Here is a 24,066-nt window from a genome sequence, read left to right as displayed (position 1 = left end):
CAGTACGTTTTGGTGATCGTGTGGGAACAGGATGAGGACCGCACAATCGCTGCCGGAAGCTCGGCTTAAGTGATAGCCAAGACCCGGCTGTCACAGCCACAAGCAGTGACCGCACTGCCCCCAGCTGTTTAACCCTCTAAATGCTGCGATCAATAGCATCATTGCAGGGGCCCGATGGTTGCCATGATAGCAGTAAGTCAAATGATAACCTCCTGATTTGTCAGCTACAGCGGCCTGTTAGACCACGCCTGAAGCATGGTCCAACAGGCGTTCTATCAGGGTAATACAGACAGGTATAATGCTTTGAGATGCTTGTGCATTGCAATGCATTATAGCAGTGATCAGAGTCATAAAAGTTATAAGACCCATACAGGGAATAAGTAAAAAAATAAAAGTTTAACACCTTTACGACCTATGACGTATAGGTATGTCATAGGTCGCCTCCCCCTGTTTGATGGCGCTGAGCCAGCATCTTTTCCGACACATGACAGCTGATTTCGCAATCCACTCGCTACTGTTAACATGTTAAATGCCGCTGTCAAACTCCGACAGCGGCATTTAACATGGCCATGCCACACGTGTCAGTAGCTCTGCCAATCGTTGCCCCTGTCACATGATCGTGGGGCGCCGATGGGTTGGCATGACTGCAGGAGACCCCTGTGGTGGTCAATGCGGATCTGCTATGAGCGCCTCCCGTGGCCGGCGTTCATAGCAGATGAGCATTTCTGCTATACATAGCAGGGCTTAAGCCCTGCTACGTGTAGCACAAGCAATCAGAAGATCGAAGGTTCAAGTCTCCTAAGGAGACTATTGAAACAAATAAAAAGTAGAAAAAAATGTTTTTAAAAATATTAAAACATTTTTAAAAATATAAAAAGTTAAAATCACCCCCCTTTTGCCCCATTCAAAACAAGACAATAAAAAAATAAAAAATATACATTTATGGTATCGTCGCATTCAGAAACACCCGATCTATCAAAATAAAAAAAGAATTAATCCGATCGGTAACTTGCAAAGAAACAAGCCCTCACATAGCCATATTGATGTAAAAAAAAAAAGTTATGGCTCTGGGAAGAAGGGGAGCAAAAAACAAAAACTAAAAACGGAAAAACCCAAGATGGTAAAGGGGTTTAAAAAAAATTGTAAAATTATTTAAAACAAAACAAAAAAAAATCACAAAATAAAGAACAAAAAAAATGAAAAGAATAAATATATGTATTCATTACTATAATATGTAAGAAAAAAAATTTACAAAAAAAAGTACACATATTTGGCATCGCAGCAGATGGAACGACCTGATCTATAAAACGGTCACACTAGTTAACCTCTTCAAAACCCAAGACAGAAACAAAATGAACATATACCTTGCTGTAAGTAAAAGAAATAGTGTATATAAAAAACATAGCGTACTTAGTAAACACAGTTTTTTAATTAAAAAAAAGCGTAAAAGCCATGCTACAGCATCAAGGTTTACCACAATCGGGATGGTCCTAACCTCTAGTATTAAAACCTTATGATGTGTCAAAGTGACATCAATGTGAATCAGGGCAGAGCAGCACCTGGTCCCGAATGGATGCCCAGCAAATGGTAAGCTATATATAAATGTTATGTACAGCTCAAAGAAAGGGAGGCCACATCCTTACCAGCACTAAATACAGAGCCCTGAAACTTAACCGAAAAAAATGAACTAGAGTATAAGTTGGCATGCATGCAAAATAGGAGCATGTTAACATTTGCCATTAAACAGACAAAACCAAAGACAGAAACAAAATGAACATATACCCTGCTGTAAGCAAATAAGTAAAAGCAATAGTGCATATAAACAACATAGGGTACTAATTAAACACAGTTTTTGATCAAAGAAGCGTAAAAGCCATCCCACCAGTAATAATAATAATTTTTATTTATATAGCGCCAACATATTTCACAGCGCTTTACAACTAAGCAGAGACATATACAGACAATAAAAACAATACAATGTAACACATTTCAACAGTTACAGGAGGAGGGGTGAGGGCCCTGCTCGCAAGCTTACAATCTATAAGGAAATAGGGGGACACAATACGTAGAACGTGCTTGTTATGTACGGTCCAACCATCATTATAATAAATAAGGGTTTTCATATTAAGCTGCATGATCCGGTCATCAGTCGGATCTGTATGAGTGCAGTTACCGTTTTGCTATTGGGTGCATGGAGGATGTGGAGACAGATGAATAGGTAGGAGCAAATTATGACTAACATTTAGGAGGGAACAGGGGAGAGTTATGTTAGTGAGTTGAGGTGATAGGCCTGTATAAACAGATGTGTTTTTAAAGCACGCTTAAAAACATATGTGGTTAGCGCTGTAGCCTTGCAGCGCTGGGGTCCTGGGTTCAAATCCAACCAAGGACAACATCTGCAAGGAGTTTGTATGTTCTCCCTGTGTTTGTGTGAGTTTCCTCTGGGAAAGACATACGGATAGGGAATGTAGATTGTGAGCCCCAATAGAGACAGTGCCCAAAATGTCTGTAAAGTGCTGTGTAATTAATGGCGCTATATAAGTGAGTAAAATAAATAAATAAATAAATATGAGCTAGATATTAGTCGGATTGTTTGGGGTAGTGCATTCCAGAAAACTGGCGCAGCACGAGAGAAGTCTTGGAGACGGAGGTGCGAGATTCGGATTATGGAGAATGTTAGTCTTAGATCAGTTGCAGAATGGAGGGCACGAGAAGGGTGATAGACAGAAACGAGGGATCAGATATAGGCAAAACTGTGGAGAGCTTTGTGAATGAGAGATGAGTTTGTATTCTGTAGCGAATTGGTAACCAGTGAAATGACTGGGAAAGGGTAGAGGCGTCGATAAAGCGGCCCAATAGAAATACAACCCTGGCTGCTGCATTCAGGATGGACTGGAGAGCAGAGAGTTTGGTTAGAGAGAGACAGATCAGAAGAGAGTTGCAGTAGTCCAGAGTGAATACGAGTGACAGTAAGAATTTTTGCAGTTTCAAAGGTGAGAAAAGGTAGGATTCTGGAGATGTTTTTAAAGTGCAGGTGACACGAGCAAGTGAGTGATTGGATATGGGGAATAAAGGAAAGTTCTGTGTCAAATATGACACCAATACAGGGAGCTTGTTGCTTGGGAGTTATGGTTGCACCACCAAAGGAAATTGCAAAGTCAGGTATAGATAGGTTGGTAGAGGAAGGAAAAGCAAGGAACTCAGTTTTGGAGAGATTCAGTTTCTGATAGAGGGGGGACATCATGTTAGAGACAGCAGACAGACAATCCCTGGTATTTTGTATTAAAGTGGGGGTGATGTCAGGTGAAGAGGTGTATAGTTGGGTGTCATCAACATAGAGATAATGCTGGAAACCAAATCTGCTGATGGTTTGTCCAATAGGGGCAGTATATAGGGAGAAGAGAAGAGGGCCTAGAACTGAGCCTTGAAGAACCCCAATAGTTAGGGGAAGATTAGAGGAAGAAGAGACAGCAAAAGATATTGTGAAGGAGTGGTCAGAGAGATACGAGGAGAACCAGGAGAGAATGTTGTTCTTGAGGCCAATAAAGCGGAGCATAGTGAGGAGGAGCTGGTGATCCACAGTGTCAAATGCGGCAGAAAGATCCACGAGAAACAGCAGGGAGCAGTGACCATTGGATTTTGCGGTTAGTAGGTCATTAGAGACTTTAGTAAGGGCAGTTTCAGTAGAGAGTGAAGTGTGGAAACTAGATTGTCAAGTGTCAAGAAGAAAGTTATCTGAGAGACAGCGGATGAGACGGGAGTAGACCAATTGTTCCAGGAGTTTAGAGATGAAAGGAAGATTAGAGACCGGTCTGTAGTTAGCAGCACAGTTCTGGTCTAGGGATGGCTTTTTAAGTAAAGGGGTTATGATGGCATGTTTGAATAAAGAGGGAATACCCGAAGAAAGTGAGAGGTTAAATATTTCAGTTAGGTGGGTAGTGACAGCTGGGGAGAGGGACTGAAGAAGATGTGAGGGAATGGTGTCACTTTTGGAGGTTGTAGAGTGAGAAAAAGCGAATAGTCTGGTCACTTCTTCTGTGACAGGCTCAAAGATGGAAAGTGAACTTGATGTGCGGCAGGGAAGGGGATCCAGGCTCCGGGGGGATTGTGCAAAAATGTCTTGATGGATACCACTGATTTTTTTGTAGGAAATAAGTGGCTAGATAGTTAGAGCTTATCTTGGTGACGGGGTCTGTACTTCTGTACTTTAGGACTCTGTAGGGAGTAGAAAGTTTCAAAGAGTTGTTTTGGATTGTTGGCTAGAGATGTGATGAGGGTGGTAAAGTAGACTTGTTTAGCCAGATGGAGAGCGAAGTTACAAGTTTTGAGCATGGACTTATAGTAGATGAAGTCTTCTGCTGAAAGTGATTTTCTCCACAGATGCTAGGCACATGTTGAGCAGCGCTGGAGAAAATGTGTTTGCAGCGTGTGCCAGGTCGTTCGGCGTGTAGCAGGTGCTCCTTCATCCAGGGCGCTCGGCAATGTATTGTTATACCATGACAAAGCTGAGTCTGGACCGGAGAGGGAGAATATGAGAGCTAAAGATAACTGTAGATTGTTCATAAGCTACTGGGTATTTATGGCACATAGATTTGTGTGTGTGGTAAAGTGGGGGTGTCTTGAGTGAGGAGACAGTTCTTGACAGAGAAGGAAAGAAGGTTGTGGTCCAAGAGTGGGAGAGGGTAATTAGTAAAAAGAAATGCAGCGAGCAGAGTCGTGAGAAGACCAGGTCCAGAGTATTCCTGTCTTCATGTGTAGGAGAGTTAGTAAGCTGTGAAAGGCCAAAGGAGGAAGTTAGAGAAAGAAGATGAGAGGCAGATGGGGATAATGGCTCATTAATGTGGAAGTTAAAATCACATATAATGAGAGTGAGAATATTACAGGGATAGGAAGTGAGGAAGTGTGGAAGCCAAGTGACAGGAAATTGACACTGGAAACAGAAACTGACAGGAAGAGCGATACACAACCACCACTCGCACGGAGAAGGGTTTGAAGAGTCTACCGGTGTGGACTTCGAAGGAAGGAAACAAAAGTGAGGGAACGGGGGTGGGGGTGATCTGGACAGCACACTGTGATGAATGGAGCAGACCAACACCTCCACCTTGTCTGCTCTCAGGTCTGGGGGGGTATGTGAAAAATTGTAGCCCACTATAACAGAGAGCAGCCCCGGTAGTGGTGTCAGACTGATGGATCCAGGTTTCAGTGAGAGTCAGAAGATTAAGTGAATTTGAAAGGAAGAAATCTTGGATGTAGAAGCGTTTGTTGCATGCTGACCGTGAGTTCCAAAGGGCACAATTAAAAGACAGGAGAAGGCATGCACTGAATGTTTATAATATTGGCAGGGTTTCTTTGTGCTGTGGGATGACAGTTAGATATAGTACTGTATGGAGGCTCAGGGTTGGGAGAGATGTCACCAGCGACTAGGAGAAGGAGACAGAAGACAAAGAGCAGGTGGTTCAATGATTTGTGTGAGAGTTTTGTGTGCTGTATGGTGGTAGTAGATGGTTTTGCGTGATTGAGAAAGGTCAATAGAGACTCAGTGCTGTACACTAGTGTTCAACATAATAGCAGTGTGTTCAAAAACATGAGTTAAGCACAAAATCATTATACTAGTTTTTATTCCCGTGCATTGGGAACATTGCACACTGTTTTCTAATTCAAAACATGAAGAGAAATGTATATAATTTTTAAAGGGGTTGTACACTACTATTTAAAATATGCCAAAGCGTTTTATGATGAAAAGAAACTTCTTTATAATTACCTCCCTCTGCCTTTTCTGCCTGTGAGCGGCGCTATCACTGGCCGCTGACAGGAAGCACGTGAACCCCCGCTGACGTCCCGTCTATTGAAGCATGACTCAGCGCTGGGTTGTGGATGGGGTTACCCCACCGCGTCACACTTAGCATCCACAGCGCGCTTTCCCAATGAATGGAGTGAGGGAGAGTGCGCGGTGGATGCTGGGTATGACGCGCGGGGATAACCGGGGGGTCACGTGATGCCTGTAAGTGGCCAGTGATTGCGCCGCTCACAGGCAGAAAAGGCAGAGGGAGGTAATTACAAAGAAGCTGCTTTTCATCATAAAAACGCTTTGGCATATTTTAAATAGTAGTGGACAACCCCTTTAACTACTTTACAGAAAATAACAAAAAATGAGCATTGGACTGTTCTTAAAAATAGCAGTGTTTGCATTTGTCTTTACAATCTCACAATATGTACAATTTTGTTGGACTAGAACCAAGATTTTGATCGTTTACTGGTGTATTTAGGGTCGTTATCTTGTTGAAACACCCATTTCAAAGGCATATCCTCTTCAGCAGAAGGCAACATGACCTCTTCAAATATTTTAATATATGCAAACTGGTCCATGATCCATGGTATGCGGTAAATAGGTCCTGAACCATAGTAAGAGAAACATGTCCATATCATGATGCTTGCACCACTATGCTTCACTGTCTTCAGAGTGTACTGTGGCTTGAATGCAGAGTTTGGGGGTTGTCTGAAGAACTGTCTGCAGCCCTTGGACCCAAAAAGAACAATTTTACTTTCATCAGTCCACAAAATGTTTCTCTATGTCTCTTTAGGCCAGTTGATGTGTTCTTTTGAAAATTGTATCTGCTTTAGTACATGTCTTTTTTTTAACAGTGGGACTTTGCGGGGACTTCTTGCTAAGAAACTAGCTTCACACAGGCGTCTTCCAACTGTCACAATACTCACAGGTAACTTGAGACTGTCTTTGATCATCCTGGAGCTGATCATTGGCTGAGCCTTTGCCATTCTGGCTATTCTTCGATCCATTCGAATGGTATTCTTCCTTTTCTTCCACGTCTCTCTGGTTTTGCTTTCCATTTTAAAGCATTGGAATCATTTTAGCTGAAAAGACTATCACTGTCTGCACTTCTTTATAAATTTTACCCTCTCCAATCAATTGTTTAATCAAAGTACGCTGTTCTTCTGAACAATGTCTCGAATGACCCATATTTCTCAGGCTTTCAAGAAGAAATGCATGTACAACATGCGCTGGCTTCACCCTTAAATAAGGGCCACCTGATTCATACCCGTTTCTTCACAGAATGCTTGACCTCACCAATTGAACTCCACACTGCTATTTTTTTGAACACACCCCCTTTAAATTAATTATTCAAATGCACAGACTCAAAAACATGCAGATCATGAATGCTGAGTCTGTTGGTTTTCTTAGAATCTACTGCACCAACTGGTAAATTGTTTGACATGTGGTAATATAATTTATACCAAAAACAGTGATTAATCTGGTTAGTTATATTGGACTGCTATTATTTTGAACACTATTGTATATGGGGGAGGGGAGGAGAGAGGTGACACCCCCGGAAGACGGCACAGCGCCGAAATGCACGTAGGGGCGACAGCACCATAAGACTGATATCCACAAGTGAGTAATGTGAGGTTATCTACATGTAGTTTAGGTGTAGGATGTTTGTTCCTTACTTATTATAATACTATTGCACTGTGCACTTTGCAGCACCTCATATGATCTAGATTGATGACTTGCTTAGTGACTTGGCTTGAACAAGTGTTATAAAGATTTTTTTTCCATTTTTCATTGTCTGACCTGTACTACTGTAATTCATGCTCATTTGGGTATCTATTATGGTGCTTCTTTCTTTTTGGTTCAATATTGATACTTACTGCCATTTTTTAAACATCATGTGTTTTTTGTCTGATTTTAAATATCACTAATAAAGAATTTTTTGTATTTTTGTATTTTTTGGATATTGTTCGGTTTATGTCTTTTTTTCTATTTGGTATACTTATTAATTGACGTTGAACAGCGTCACGTTTGGGTCCATCCTACTAAATTTCTGCATGATTGGTCAGTTATGTTGTCTGTATAGAGACTGTGTAGAATATGTCAAAGGGCGGTAGAGGTGAAACAGCAGCTAGAACATATATGAAGCAAAGAGAAATGGAAATTAGATGCTGTAGTGCAACTGAACGAGAAGCATTTTTGTTTGAATATCTTACCTGTTTCCTACCCTGTCCGCTTGCCATGTTTAACTGGTGAGACACTTAGAAAATTTTGGACATAGAATAAATTTCACATGTGCCCCAGCACACATGCTCTTTGTAAGCCAGATCTGGACATATTGGAAGTGTGTGCTGGGATGTAGGACCAGTTTGCCTTGTTGAAAAAGCAATAAGCAAGAGACCACAGCAGGCATTACTAAGCAAGATATACAAACATCCACACTGGACAGACACAGACCACAAATCATCAAGTGAAAGAAAACTGAACATTTAGAATAAAACATAGGAACAATTAGTAATTCGCAGACTTGAAACCTTGTGAATCAAGTAAGATGTTCACACTTAACAGAAGTAAAGCACCAGTGTCAAGGTGTACCACAATCGGGATGGTCCTAACTTCCAGTATTAAAACCTTACCATGTGTCAAAGCGACGTCACAAAATGGTTGCCCAGGACTGGACCAGTGACGAAAAATGGTGAAAACACCGGAGGGTGAGTATATGACAGGGGGTGGAGGACTTATGCTTAAAGCACTCCAGCGGTGAAAGAACAACAACATTGGAGTGGTGCTTTAAGTTTTCATTGATGCCATTTGGGAGTATAAAACATTTTTTATCACTTTTTATTATGATTCATTCCAACTTTTAAAGGTTGGATCATTGCTTCTGCATTGCAGGGTATTAAACCTTTCAGTCTAACACTGACAGTTCACCATAGCTAGGTGACCCTGCAGCCACTATTCCTCCTGGGTAAAAAGATGAATTTGGCACTCCAAAGTTGATGCAAAAATTAATAAAGTTTTATTGTACAAATTATCCACTGTTTACAATTGTTAACGTTTTGGCCAATTATGGCCCTCTTCAGAACAATTTGTTGCTCAGTAGAAAGCATATATGGCTTGTAGAGGCAAGAGTACCATGAGGTCATGTATACAGGTCCAAACCCCTGGGACTGGCGCTGCAGAAAAACACTACCGAGCTAGAAGGATTGAGCCATCTTCCTAGCATGGTAGTATTTTCAGAAGAAGGCCATAATTAGATGAAACGTTAACAATTGCAAACAGTGGATAATCTGTACAATAAAACTTTGTTAATTTTTGCATCATTTTTGCCAAATTCATCTTTTTACTTATTCTGGAGTGGAACACTACTGCAGTGCCCATTATAGGAGTATCGCGCAGCCTTCATTTCTACTATTCCTCCTGGGGTCACCATCTTGAACATCAGTACCCCGTGATCGAACAGAGGGAGCCCCGACTCTCAAATAAGCAGATAGGTGCCACTGTTGCTATTGACAGCATCATCATGGGGAATGGTAGCATCAATCGTAGCCATTGCAGTAGGGTGTCAGCTATAATTTATAGCTGACACACACTGATGATTTTGTCGGCTCTACTTGCAGGCAAAATTGTTGTGCTGTTCATGTGCAAAGGTTTGCGGGAACACACTGTCCGCAGCCCAATATAGGTACGCCGGACGTAGGGAAGTGGTTAGAGATAATAAAAGACTGTACAGTTGTACAGTAAAAATCTTATTGGGGTGCAGCAACCTGCAAGCACTTCCATCTAAATACTGGATTACTTTCCTCATTTAAAAAATATGGTATCGTTTTAGGTTGCAGAAATATGGAAAATTCTAAAGGCTTCACAAAGGTTCAAGCACCACTGAACCTAGAGGTGTAAATCAACATTAAAAGACTGTTGTAGTGGTATCATAACAGGGAAAATATATAGGACTATTGCTAGTAGTATTGCATTTCTATCCTGACTTATATAATAATAATTTAGTTTTATTGTTAAATTTTAACCAATTAATAACTAAGTGGTGTAAATTTACTGCACTAGGTCCCGGGCTTTAACCCTACGCCATTGTGAATTTAGAATGTGGGGTTAAAGTTCCTGCAATCTAGCAGGAGCAGGTCTGGGAAGAAGACTGAAGTGGCTTATTACCTTAGTAAGTGCTGATGCTTCTCAAGGACTTGAGGATCACATGATCGACTACTGCAACATCCTTCTCTGTGGCCTCCCTTCTAACACTCTCTCACCCCTCCAATCTATCCTAAACTCTGCTGCCCAACTAATCCACCTGTCCCCCCGCTATTCCCTGGCCTCTCCTCTATGTCAATCTCTTCACTGGCTCCCCATTACTCAGAGACTCAAGTTCAAGACCCTAACCTTGACATACAAAGCCATTCACAACCTGTCTCTTCCATATATCTGTGACGTAGTCTCCCGGTACTTACCTGTGCTCAATCTCCGATCCTCATAAGATCTCCTTCTCTACTTCCCTCTTATCTTCTCTTTCCACAATTGCATACAAGATTTCTCCCGTGCACCCCCCTACTCTGGAACTCTCTACCCCAACATATCAGACTCTCGCCTACCATCGAAACCTTCAAAAGGAACCTGAAGACCCACTTCTTCCAACAAGCCTGCAGTAACCATCACTCCACCATACCGCTGCACGACCAGCTGTACCCTCACCTACTGTATCCTCACCCATCCCTTGTAGACTGTGAGCACTCACAATTTTACATCGGAATTCTGGCATAAAAAGCTTTGAAAAATCACAACATTTTGGATCAACATGAGGCTACACTACAATTTTGCAACTTATGGCATTCTCAAGCCATTTTTGCCCAACTGCAACACAGTGGGCAGAGCTGGGGCGGGACAGGGGCATGGCAACCCTTGCTGTTTAAATTCCCTGACAGGGGTAAGATTTGTGGGGAGACACACATGAAGGCATACTCTACTTGCCAAATGCGTCGGATTCACTAAGAGGCATATGCCTCTTAGTGTATCTGGAATGCCTGACTATAGCACAGCTCTTTATCAAGACCGGTGTTGATCAGGAATCGAGCCCAATGTTTCAACGACATTGAGGTGCTGAAGACAAAGAACTGTGCATTACATCAAACTGAGACGTTAAAAGGAAAATATGAAAAAAACAAAATAAGTATAACGCCATGGGTCTGTCTTTGAGTCATCGGCTTAGATGGTCCTCTGCTACAGCAAAATTAGCTCATGGAATTATGATATTTTGCTGTGAAATGTTAATTAAACTTAAAAATAGCTTCTTTTCTTTTTTTAAATATGGGCAAGCATCAGCAGGTCACTTCTTGCAAGCAGGTGTGCAAATGAGTCACGGCTTTCCCCTGTGTATGGTATCACAAATGTAAGCATTTTGGTGAAGGAACTGCTCTACCAACCCTTTCCACTGTAATCAGCTCCTAATTTATTATCATTAGTGGACATCTAGAAGAATATCGGCCCAAGACCAGGCTAGAAATTCAGTCAGCCCTTAAATAAAAATGGAGAGTCATCTGGTGTTCAGAGTTTTCTGTCATGTGTCCACTGTGAAGGATTACTCTAGGAAAATAGTTTATTAGTTTATTGCACAAAAACACGAATGTTCTCACAATATTTAACCCCTTTCCCACATTTGAAGTATATATATGTAATGGAAGGGAAGGACTTCCCGACCAATGAAGTATATATACGTCATGTCATTCCTGCAATCATCGTGACTAAACGCACAGTGATCGCATGAAGGTGCCTGCTGTTTCTAACAGCAGGGCACCAGGACTCGTAGCCACCCCCTGTAACTATGATCGCTGTGATTGGCTGTTAAATTCTGAATAGCCAATCACAGCGATTTCAGTGTTTCAGGCAATGAAATTGCCTTAAACACTGATGTCCAGCCTATGATAGTTGCGGTGACATCACCGATCATAGGCTGGAGCCTAGCAATGACAGAGTCACCAGGCCCAGTTGTGATTGGTGCGATCAGACAATGACGTCGATCACACCAATCAGAATGCACAGGTATGATCTGACCTCAGTATGACCGCCCTGCGCTTCGTCATTCTAGCTTTGGACGTGTACAGAGCGGTCACACTGCTGTTCTGTCAGGCTGTGTTCATCCTTATGATGCCACAGACTTTTTGAAGCCTGTGTCATCACTGCTGGTATTGCTGCTGCTGTTAAGGAAAGACGTTCCTGATCCTTCCCTGATCCGTTCCTAATTTCTGATCATTCCTAATCCAACCCAATCCCCCTCTTCCACCTTTCCCTCCATTTCCCCCTCTCCCTAAAAGCCTTCCCACCCCCACTTTTGACACTGAGAGCAGAACAGCAGTTGGATCTCTTGATTTTTGGCAGTTTTTTTTAGTTCATGTGTTCTGCAGCCACTGAGCACTGATTAGTGACACAAATCAATGATCGGCGCTCACGCTCGCTGGTTTCCAGGACTTTTTTCATCCCTGTGTATTTCCTCTCCCCCCCCTTTGCACCACCTCCATGTGTGCGTCCTGTAGCCTCCAAGCACTGATCAGTGACACAAATCACTGATCGGCACCCGTGCTCGCTGTTTTCCAGACTTTTTTTGTCCCTAACTATTTTTCTCCCAGACCCTCCTTTGCACCACCTCCGTGCATGTGTCCTACAGCCTCCGAACCACTGATCAGACGCACATCACTGATTGGCACCTGTGCTCTCTTTTGGCAAGGACTTTTTGTTTCCTGTATTTTTTTTCCCCCTTTTTACTGACGTCCGTTTAGCAAGTCTGTTTTTTATTTTACCTAATTTTTATATTCTTTTAATCTTTTACTTTCTAGATTCTTTCCTTGCTTTTTATTTTCTAAATAAAAAAGTTTACACTAAACACTCACACACACCTGAATAAAATTTGGTACACACACAAACACCGCATACGAGATAAAAAATGTGCCGCTTGTCCAAAACACGGTATTCAGCCGAGGAGGCATATGCCTTCCTTGCCTCCGACCCAAAACCAGATGAGGAGCAATCAGAGAAAAGGTATAATAGAAACAAGTCACCAATTCTGCATTTATCACCCACTCCTTGTTTTGGCTCCCACTTCTGAGAAACAATACTGACCAAATACTGATAGTGGGGCCGTGACCTGAGGGAGAGTATACCACCTTTCTTTATTTTTCCACCTCTTCCCCCTCCTCCTCAAGTGATAACGAACCGCGACACAGATGCCCCAGGACAGAAAATGAACCAGCACCTACAGTTAGTGACCCTCTATGCACCTCACCTCCCGAAAATTATGAGAAAGAGATTCCTGATTTTGTGGCGCAATCAGAAATCCAATTTGACACTACCAGCATCAAAGAAATTTACTTTTTCAAAGTCTTTTTCTCTGAGGATTTTGTAAATCTCAGTGTCCCATAAAAATTTGTATACACAACAATTTTTATCTCAAAATCCCACTTCATCATTTGCCAACTGGACCCCTGTAACAGCCGTAAAAATTCTGAAGTTTTGGGGCCTTGTTCTTCACATGGGGATAGCGAAAAAGCCAGAAATTAGGCAATATTGGAGTGTTCACGTTTTGTATAACATTCCACCGCTCCGCATGGCTATGACCTAGACACGCTTTGAGGCCATCCACTTTTTTTGCATCACAGTGATAATGCACAATGTCCTCCCTGAGATGACCCCAACTTTGACCGATTTTTCAAATTTCAGCCGGTCATTGATCACTTCAGCAACTAGTTTGCTGAGGTGTACGTTCCCCAAAGGGACATCTGAGTGGATGAGTCCCTAATACATTTCAAGGGGAGGCTCAAATTCCGGCAATACCTGCCCAGTAAGAGGGCCAAGTACGGAATGAAGCTCTACAAACTGTGTTAGAGAACCTCAACGTACACCCACAGGTTAAGGTTTATGAAGGGAAGGACCCCCAAATCCAACCACCTAAATATCCCCTCTCCTGGGACTGAGTGGGAAAAGTGTGTGGGAATTAGTGCACCCACTGCTAGATCAAGGTGATCAACTCTACGTAGATAACTTTTATAAAAGCATACCACTCTTCAAGTCCCTCTCTGCACAAGCGCCCGCAGCATGTGGTACTGTCTGCAAAAATCAGAGAGGCCTCCCTAGGACGCTAATTGTTCAGCTGCTCAGAAAGGGTGAAAGCAGAGCCAAATGTAGCGACAACATGCTGGTGGTCAAGTACATGGACAAAAGGGATGTCCTTTTCTTGACCACCATACATGGTGATGGCAGCACCCCCCACCACTGTATGAGGTACCTCTACACAGGTCCACAAACCAAACTGTGTACTAGGGTACAACAAGAACATGGAGGGGTGAGTTGATCTCTCTGATCAAGTCCTCCAGCCAAATCCTCCAGTGCCATGAGAAAAGCCATGGTGTGGTATAAGAAGCTGGCCTTGCACATCATACAGATGGCAACGTATAACTCTTTTGTGCTATCATGATGTGCAGGCCAGACCGGGACCTTCCTTCAGTTACAGGAGGTAGTCATCAAGGCCCTAATATTTGGCAGTCAGGAACGAGCGGGCCCCAGTACTTCAGGAACTGAAGGTGCCAGTGTTGTTCCAGGGCAACATTTTTCCCGTGAGGACCCTCAAACTGCAAAGAGAGGAAGGTCTTAAAAAAGGTGCAAAGTATGTTACAGAAGGGGGATATGAAATTTATCAGTGTAACACCTGCCCTGACAAACCTTGTCTGTGTATGAAAGACTGTTTCAGAATCTACCACTCATTCGAGGACCAATAAATTTATTTCTGACTTACACAACTCACATATGCCAACCAGATGCACTCCACACAATTCACGTGTGAAAAATTCACATTCAAATATTCATATACCAGGAAAACACTACATCAATTCCAATATAGAGTCACTTGTGGAGGCACATCAGGGACTCTCCAAACGCCATACCATTCCATCAAAGTCTGTGCTCCAAACATCATACCTTCCTTTCCGATCCTTGCCGTGTGCCCAAACAGTAGTTTTCCCCGACATATGAGGAATCAGCGTACTCAGGAGAAATTGCAAAACAAATTTTGGCGTCCATTTTCTCCTTGTACCCTTGTGAAAATAAAATACTTGGGCTAAAAACATTTTTGTGTAAAAAATTAGATTTTTTATTTTCACGGCTCAACGTTATAAATTTCTATGAAGTACCTGGGGGTTTAAGGTGCTCAACACACTCAAATACCTTGAGGGAGTCTAGTTTCCAAAATGGGGTCACTTGTGGGGGTTTTCCACTGTTTAGGCACATCAGGGGCTCTTCAAACGCAACATGGCATCCGCTCTCGATTGCAGCCAATTTTGCGTTCAAAAAGTCAGACGGTACTCCTTCCCTTCCGTGCACCCAAACAGTAGTTTTCTCCCACATATGGGATATCAGCGTACTCAGGAGGAATGGCACAACTAATATAAGGGTCCATTTTCGGCTGTTACTTGTGAAAATAGAAACATTTGGGTCTAAAGTAAATTTTTTGTGAAAAAAAGTTAAATGTTAATTTTTATCTTCCACATTGCTTCAGTTCCTCTGAAGCACCCACTGTTATGATCTGCAAACAAGAACTAAGGAAACAAAGGGAAAGTTTTCCCTACAGTGAAATTAAGCTGCATCCCTACGATGTAGCGGGCAGCCTCTTCCTAGCGAACAGACCTGCCTTAGTCCTAGGCTAGTCTGAATGAAGACCTATAGAATAAAGAGAAGGGGTCCCTAAAAGAACTAAGGACTGGAACAAAAATGGGACACCTCCTAAACAGAGAAAGTTGTTGCAGAAAACAAAAGATAAACTGACAAAAAGGTACTGGAGGTCCCAAAGGACCAAGCGAACTGAGAGATATAGGCACAGAAGCACCTGGCTAGCAAAACAGTCAAACAACACTGAAGTCCAGCACAGCCAAAAAGGCGTAGCTGGAATATAAAGGCAGACGGTCACGTGACCGCAAAACACAAGATGGAAAAAACAAAAAGGAGGGTTCTAACACCTGAAGGGTTAATAAACTTCTTGAATGTGGTTCTGCGCACGTTAAGGGGTGAAGTTTTTAGAATGGTGTCACTTTTAGGTATTTTCTATCATATAAGCCCCTCAAAGTCACTTCAAATGTGATGTGGTCCTTAAAAAAATGGTTTTGTAATTTTTGTTGTAAAAATGAAAAATGGCTGATCAACTTTTAACTTCCGAACTAAAAAAATATGTTTAAAAATTGAGCTGATGTATTGTAAACATGTGAAAATTTTAATTTATTAACTATTTTGTGTGACATAACTCTCTGGTTATGTCATAAAAATGAAGAGTTTGAAAATTGTATTGAACAAATTTTACCACTATCATGAAGTACAATATGGCACAAGGAAACAATCTCAGAATCACTAGGAACCATAGAAGCGTTCCAGAGTTATTACCTCAAAATGACACTGGTCAGAATTGTAAAATTTGGCCTGGTCATGAAGGTGAAAACAGGCTTGGAGGTGAAGGGGTTAATCCACATCAGAGTCAGGTGAAGTCACAAAAATATATATCCAATATATATACAGATAAGGAAAGCTAATAAACTGGCCATTGCGGTCTGTTCAGGAGCATTTCTATAGCTGTAAGCATTCTGTGGGGGTGTGTAATAGTTGATATCATTACATGGAACACTATAAAGACGCAATAGTTTCACTGTTATGGCTTATGTGCAGGAAGTAAGACAGAGTTAGGCTGTCTGCCTACTATGTGTTTTTCAAGCGTTTTTGCAGCGGAATTTCCGAAGCGAAAACGCTTAAAAAACGCTTGGTAATACGTGCCCCATGGTCCCCAATGATAATCCGCATGTGCTGTGCACATGCTGCGGAAATTTCCGCTGCAGATTATCATTGCGGAAAAATACGCAGCATGTCCATTAATTTTGCGGACAAGCAGCATAATTGCCGCCATTGACTTGCATTGAAACGCATAATATCCGCATGGGCACATGTGCCCATCCGGATATCATGCGGTTTAATGCGCGGATGTTAACCGGGTCAGGAGAAGAGGAGACTCTCCTCCAGACCCAGGTACCGTATTACCTGTTAAAAAAAATAATTTAAAATAAAAAATAAAGATTATAGTTACCTTCCAATGGCCCCTGGTGTTTTCTCCGCTACGTCCGGTCTGTTGTACGTCTCGCGATGGTCTAAAAGGACCTGCGGTGACGTCATTTAGTCATGTGACAGGTCACGCATCTGCTGACGTCGGCGGTCGTGTGACCTGTCACATGACTAAATGATGTCATGGCAGGTCCTTTCACACCACCGCGAGCCACACAACAGACCGGACGTAGCGGAGAAAAGACCGGGGGCCATCGGAAGGTAAGTATAATCTTTATTTTTTACCATTCTTATTCTTTTTTTATAACTATTACTTTGTCACACTATATAAATTCAAGCCGGTCGCATGGATTTATATAGTGTGACCAAGTTGTCAAGCACTTTTCCAAGTGATGCTAAAATCGCTTGGAAAAGCGCTTGATAACCCGCAAGCAGAAATGCATGCAAAAACGCTTGACAAACGCTTCTACCTGGCAGGAAAAAAGCATGTAAAATCCGCATGCGTTTTTCCTGCCAGGGAGAAGCGGAAAAAATATGCAGCATTTCTGCATCGTGGGCACTTAGCCTAAGTACACTTTACACTGCTATTAGGCAACTGAGTATTTTGACCAAATCATCATCATTATTTTTAAGCAGATTTTCCTACTCCAAGTTGTATAACCTTGAATGCTCATTGGATGAAGCAGATCAGGTGATGTGTATATGTGTAATGAGGGAGGGTGAGGCCTAAGGAAATCAACACCCTTTATCAAGATGTGCAGAATTATTACGCGGCTTGTTTTCTTCAGGCAAAAAGGGCCAAAAAAAGAGAGATTAAACTGACTCTGAAAAGTCAAAAATTGTTACAAGTCTGACCTAAACCCTATTGAGAACCTATTGAGAACCTGAGGGCCCTTATTAAATGGGAGATTTATGGTGAAGGAGAACAGTAGACTTGTCTAAACAGTGTCTGGGAGGCTGTAGTTGAGGCTCCCCAAAAAGTTGATTGTCAGCAAACTAAGAAATTGACAGACTCTATGAATGGAAGACTTACAGCTGTTATTGAAAAGAAGGGTCGCTATTTTGGTCACATATATATTTTTAGAAAATGTCAGAAATGTATTTTTGCACATTTTGAATTGTCTGCTTATTATTCTCACTTTATTAGATGAAAAGAAACAGTTGCAATGGGAAAACTAACGTTTTTCATTTAGTTGCTTAATAATTCTGCACAGTAAAGCTATGTTGATACGTTGCGTTTTTGCTGCGATTTTAATGCAAATTAAAAGCTGCTTTTCACAGTACCAGCAAAAGCTATGAGATTTCAGCAATCCCATGCACATACTTGTTTTTTTCACTGACTGAATTGGAAAACTTCTACTTTTTTGAAAACTGCAGCATGTCAATTCTTTCAGCGTTTTTGTAGCGTTTTTTCACCCATAGGAAGCAATGAGTAAATGCAAAAAAGAGCATCAAAAATGTTGCAAAAAACATTTATCATCAGTTTTGCAGTGTTTTTAGTGAAAAAAACACAGGTACACTTATTTTTTTTATTTCCCCAAGTTTAAATCAAAATGTCTTGGTGTCCTCACAGGAGCCTGGCAGTTAGTATCAGTACAGTTTAATTAAATTAGTCATATGTATTAAAGTAAACAAATCCTGAACATTTCAATGCCCTACCAATGTGTGAAAGTATACAATGCCCAACCAATGTGTTAAAATAAACAATGCATGATCATCTCAATGCTACACCAATGTCCAAGGTAAACTAAGCCTGACCAATTCAACTCCCCCTGCTGTTTTTATATTTGCAATTGTGTATTTTTTCATGAACTCATATGAACTTTTTTGTTCAAAATAGTCACTATTTTTCCAGACATACATTTTTTTTTACGATTTGATCATATTGCCCTTTTTTCCAAAAATGTTTTATGGTTTCACATATGTCTTGTACTGGTGGCCTAACACCTTGCATTGTTCATGCTTGTATGGTGAAAGCAAAAGCTGAACTTTTGGAGCCTGAACAACACAGAAAAAAAGAAGCAAAACCTGCTTTTTGTCTGCAGCTTTTTTACTGCCACAAGATCAGGTTTTGGCTGAAAAAAAAGCAGCAAAAAAAGCAACGTGTTTACATAGCCTAGTAGTTGCCAAACAATTCTGCACACATAAAGACAGAAAGACAAAACCTCACTTACTTTCTTAACATTTCAGGCTTATTAACCTTTTGGATTGACTGACAGGCAATTTGTATTTTGATGATTAATTTTTATTATTATTATTAAACAAATACAGTGCTAATAATTCAGCACACACTAGTCAAATGATATTCTAACATTTCAATGATTTAATATCAGAAGGTTACAGCTGAAATTGATTAAAAATGACATTCACTAACAGTACCATATTTTTTACTAATCAGCCATGTAATAAAAATGATGTCAATATGATCTAAATATAAGATATTTTGACTGCATTTCTCATATAAGACTGAATATTGCAAGGGTTTTTATAACATATACATATTTATGCTATTTGTATTGTTGCTGTGTCTTATAGCAAGAGGAAGCTATAAAATCAGCATAGACAAAAGTTAAGTTATACAACAAAGTTTCCTGTTTGAAAGAACGGTTGGTTACAAAGACGCCTGATCAGATACAGCCATTCTATGAATACATCCTCCTCCTTTCAAGCGTTACCCTTTATCACTATCACCCACACAGCCTACGCATATTGTCAGCCTCAACACCACAGAACAGACCTAAAAAAAAAAAAGTTTGCTTCGCTAGAGAAGAAAATTGGGTTGCATGAGTCATATACATATCACACACGTATCAATAGGACATAGATATTATTTTTTTGATGGAAGATCTACTGTCTTTTGGGTCTGGTAGACTGTTTTCAGTTAGCTGCCCTTAAAATAACTTTTACTTGGATGTTTGTCCAATGTAAATGGTAAAATTATGCTAACCACGTCAAACCTCGCCAGTATAATTTATGCTAGATTTGGTCGCAAACAAATCATAAATAGGTTTAAAGCATAGACACTCCTAAACTGAGCCCACCTTTGAGCATTCAAGAGAAAGGTGTCAAGCATATTGAAAAATATGATTTTATGAATTTTTTCTAGCACAAATAGTTTATAAATCTGTCTAATCTAAAATGCGAAATTTTTTTTAGAACATTTTGAACTGAAAAACAGGCGTATTTTGTTCATAAATATGCCCGAATATAGTAGGATATGTTAAAAGGAATGAACGACGTAAAGATAAATAATCAATATCACAGTTATTGACAACTCCTTTAATATCAGACTGCACGCAGTTCCGCACATCAGTTGATCAAAATATCATAACGGTTTAGCGAGCACTTGCTAATGAGACACATCCCTTTGAATCAACTAATTGGTGGCAGGACCGTTACTCAAATCCTTGCTGATCTGACAATGATGACCTATCTGAAAATATTAAAGGGAACCTGTCAGTAACACTAGCCATGTGCAAGTAAAGGTAGGGCAGGATAGGGAAGTGTAAAATATTAGGAAAGATGTCTATTACAGAGTCATCCGCTGCATCTACATTTGTTGAAGTTCAAATTAGGTTAGCATGTGCATGGATGGGCGTAATAGTGCCCTACCAGTAAACCACATTCCAAATTATTATGCAAATGCTATTTTTCTTTGACTTTCCTAAATAGTCAATGCAAATGAGTCAGTATAAGGAGGAAGAGAAGAGGAGCCATATATACCGCATTCCAAATTATTATGTAAATTGGACTTAAGTGTCATAAAGATGTAAGTTTTTGTTTGGCAAATAAACTCATGGATGGTATTGTGTCTCAGGGCTCTTTGGATCACTGAAATCAATCTCAAGTACCTGTGATAATTAGTTTGGCAGATGAGCTCAATTAAAGGAAAACTACCTAAGAAGGACGTTCCAGATTATAAAGAAGGCCACAAGTTTCAAACAATACAGGAAAGAAATGTGATCTCTCTGCTGCTGAAAAGCGTCAAATAGTGCAATGCCTTAGACAAGGTGTGAAAACATTACATATTTCACAAACATTTAAGCATGATCATTGTACTGTGAAGAAATTTGTGGCCCATACAGAGCACATAAAGGTTTGTGCATATAAAGGTATAATCAGGAAGGTTTATGTCAGACAAATTCATCAGATTAAGAGAGCAGCTGCTAAAATACCATTACAATGAAGCTGCTGGTGGTTCTGGAGTCCTGCGAACCTCAATCTGTAGGATCCTCCAGAGGCTTGCAGTTGTGCATAAACCTTGTATTCGGACACCCGTAAACAGTGCTCACAAGCAGAAACGGTTGCAATGGGCCCAGAAATACATCAAGACTAATTTTAAAACAGTGGGAAGTGGCACCCTTGTTCAAGCTAGGTAATGATTGTTTTATTACTTTATATATATTCATGCATGCCCTCTTGGTCTTGTAGCCTGATGCTGGTTATCCTTCTACAACAGTGACATCAGCTCTGTCATTGCATTGAATCACTCTGTGTAGTTATACATATGAACGCTTTTCCACATCAATACAGTAGTCATTTGATTGTTAGTTTGCAACGCCTTAGCTTTTGTATAAAAGTACATGTATGCGGTATAGATTGTAGTTAGACTTAGCTGAACCTTGGTGCCACCTTTTGGCTTATAGCCATATATTACCTGCCCAACATTATGCATTGATTTTATTGTTGTCTGTATCAATAAAAATATATTTTTTTATATATATTTCTGTGTACGTATTTCCTTTTATATAACCTATAAAATGTTTGGAAACTGTTGTGCATAATCATTTCGAACAGTGCATTTCGAGTTTTTTAGTTTAAAAAAAAAAATACTCATCATTGGGAGGTTTGTCCAAAAAAATTTGATTTCTACTCTAACGAATGATGATTTGACTCATTTGCATCGACCATTTAGGAAAATCAGAGAAAAACAGCATTTCATTTGGAATGTGGTATATAAAATGTTACAGGTCTCGGAAAATGGCGACGTAAACCAAAATTTTTTAAATTTTTTTATAAACTTTTACATTTTTTGTTCAATAAACTTAAATAAAGCTTAAATAAAAAATAAGTCATACAAGTTTAATATCACCGTAAACATGCTCTATAATTTGAAGAATCATGTTGCCATTATTATATTTAAAACTAAACAAAATCTGTAAAAACAAAATCCAAAAAGCAATAGTGAATTAGCATTTTTTCACCATTTTATTCCAATTGCAATTTTTCACCATTTCAGCACATTATATTGTAAAATGACTGGTGTCAATCAAAACTACAACTTGCACTGCAAAAACACAAGCCCTAATATGGCTATGTGGATGAAAAAAATAAAAAATGATGGCTCTTAGAAGAAGGCAAGGAAAAAACAAAAGATCCAAAAAATAAATAAAATTAAAGTTCAGACTTTCAGCTTTATTTTGAGGGTATTCACATCCTAATTAAAGTAAAGGTTTAGCAATTACAGCTCTTTAATATGTAATTACCCCTTTTGAAAGGGACTAAAAAGTAATTGGACAATTATCTCAAAAACTCTTTAATGCGCAGCATGGGCTTAACTCGTTAATCCATCATCAATTGAGCAAGTGAACGGTCTGGAGCTGATTCCAGATGTGGTATTTGCATTTGGAAGTGGTTACTGTGAACCCACAACATGTGGTCAAAAGAGCTCTCAATGGAAGAGACAGAAGTATGGATAATATGTGGTTCGTCTGCGCTGCTGAAAAAAATCCAAAGTAAAATTCCAGGGGACACTATATGACTTGATGTGATTTTATTATCAACGCGTTTCAAAGTCATCCAATTTCTTCATCAGCCTAACTGTGGTTATATTCTAATGAACAAGTTGGATGACTTTGAAACGCGTTGATAATAAAACTGCCTCAAGTCTTTTAGTGTCTCCTGGAATTTTTCTTTGGATCTTCTTCAGCAGCGCAAAGGAACCACATGTTATCCATACTTTTGTCCCTTCATGGTTCATTTACCCGTGAATCTGAAGCAGTTGATTTACCCAAGGTCTTTTCTAGTTGTGTGGTACACAACTGTTCCCTGCTCTTACAACTCTTCTTTTATGGGATAAGACCCTGTTGCACATTTTTGTCCCCCAGCTATCTCCTGTTCAGCGGAAGAGAAACAGACTATCATTAGGCTGAAAAAAAAGAAGAAATCCGTCAGAGAGGTAGCAGAAATGTTACGAGTGGCCAAATCAACAGTCTCCAGGAAGTAGGTGTTTTAGTATGTAAGTCTACCATAAAGAGAAGACTTCATGAGAGCAAATACAGAGGGTTCACCACAAGGTGCAATCCATTAATCAGCTTTAAAATAGAAAGGCCAGATTAGACTTTGCCAAAAAAACATCTAAAGAAACCAGCCCAGTTCTTTGGACAGATGAAACTAAAATCAACCTGTACCAGAATGATGGTAAGAAGAAAGTATTGAGAAGGCTTGGAACGGCTCATAATCCAAAGCACACCACATCATCTGTAAAAGCAAAAGGAAAGTTAAATACAAATGAAAAAGGGAGGAATTAGAAACTTTGACCCTTCATCAATTAACAGACAAATGTTTGGATTCTTAAAACTAGAATAGAAAAATTGGGCAAGGATTGTATGATTACATTAAAGGCAATTTGTCGGTACGATTCACCCCGCACACTGTTGATATTATCATGTTACTCTCTTTCCATACCAAAAAAAAAATAATCACAGTTTTAATCATATGCAAATTAGGCTGCAGTGCTTTGGCTGTGACAAAGAACTTCTGATCTTCTGTTTACCTAGATCTATTCCCCGCCAGCCCCACCTTCTTCTGCATGACTGACGGCTCACTGGCTGTGTAAACTGGTTGGTAATCTGTCAGTGAAGCTGAAGAGAGTGGCTCCAGGTGAGGAATATAGTTCGGGAAACAAAGGATCAAGAAATTCTCACGGCACGCTCAGAACACTTCGATCTCATTTGGAATGGAATTAAAACAGTGTTTTTTTTGGGCAGAGAGTGATGGATTGCATAAAGGTGTGGATGACCTTATCTTTCAGATAGTAACATGACCACATAAACAATTTGGAGAGTTAGCAGGTGCTGACAGAGTCCCTTTAAGGCGTGCACTATAAAATATGGAAAAGGTTTAATAAAGTAATGTGTGGGTCAGGAGAGGTTGCCAAAAACAACTCAATCACCTGAAATATATAATGTCAC

The 24,066-nt window shown here is 40.3% G+C and overlaps 1 protein-coding gene across 5 annotated transcripts in view; it reads right to left on the bottom strand.

Annotated features, from left to right (window-relative positions):
• DGKA (diacylglycerol kinase alpha) overlaps window positions 1-24,066 on the bottom strand; it is a 257,102-nt gene that overhangs the window by 145,214 nt on the left and 87,822 nt on the right. The gene's annotated exons all lie outside the window — the stretch shown is intronic.

Source organism: Phyllobates terribilis, unplaced genomic scaffold (assembly GCF_046119375.1).
Source record: "Phyllobates terribilis strain yellow unplaced genomic scaffold, ASM4611937v1 Scaffold_2__4_contigs__length_985480577, whole genome shotgun sequence".
NCBI classification, from domain to species: Eukaryota; Metazoa; Chordata; class Amphibia; order Anura; family Dendrobatidae; genus Phyllobates; species Phyllobates terribilis.
This window is presented reverse-complemented; position numbering and strand designations above follow the sequence as displayed.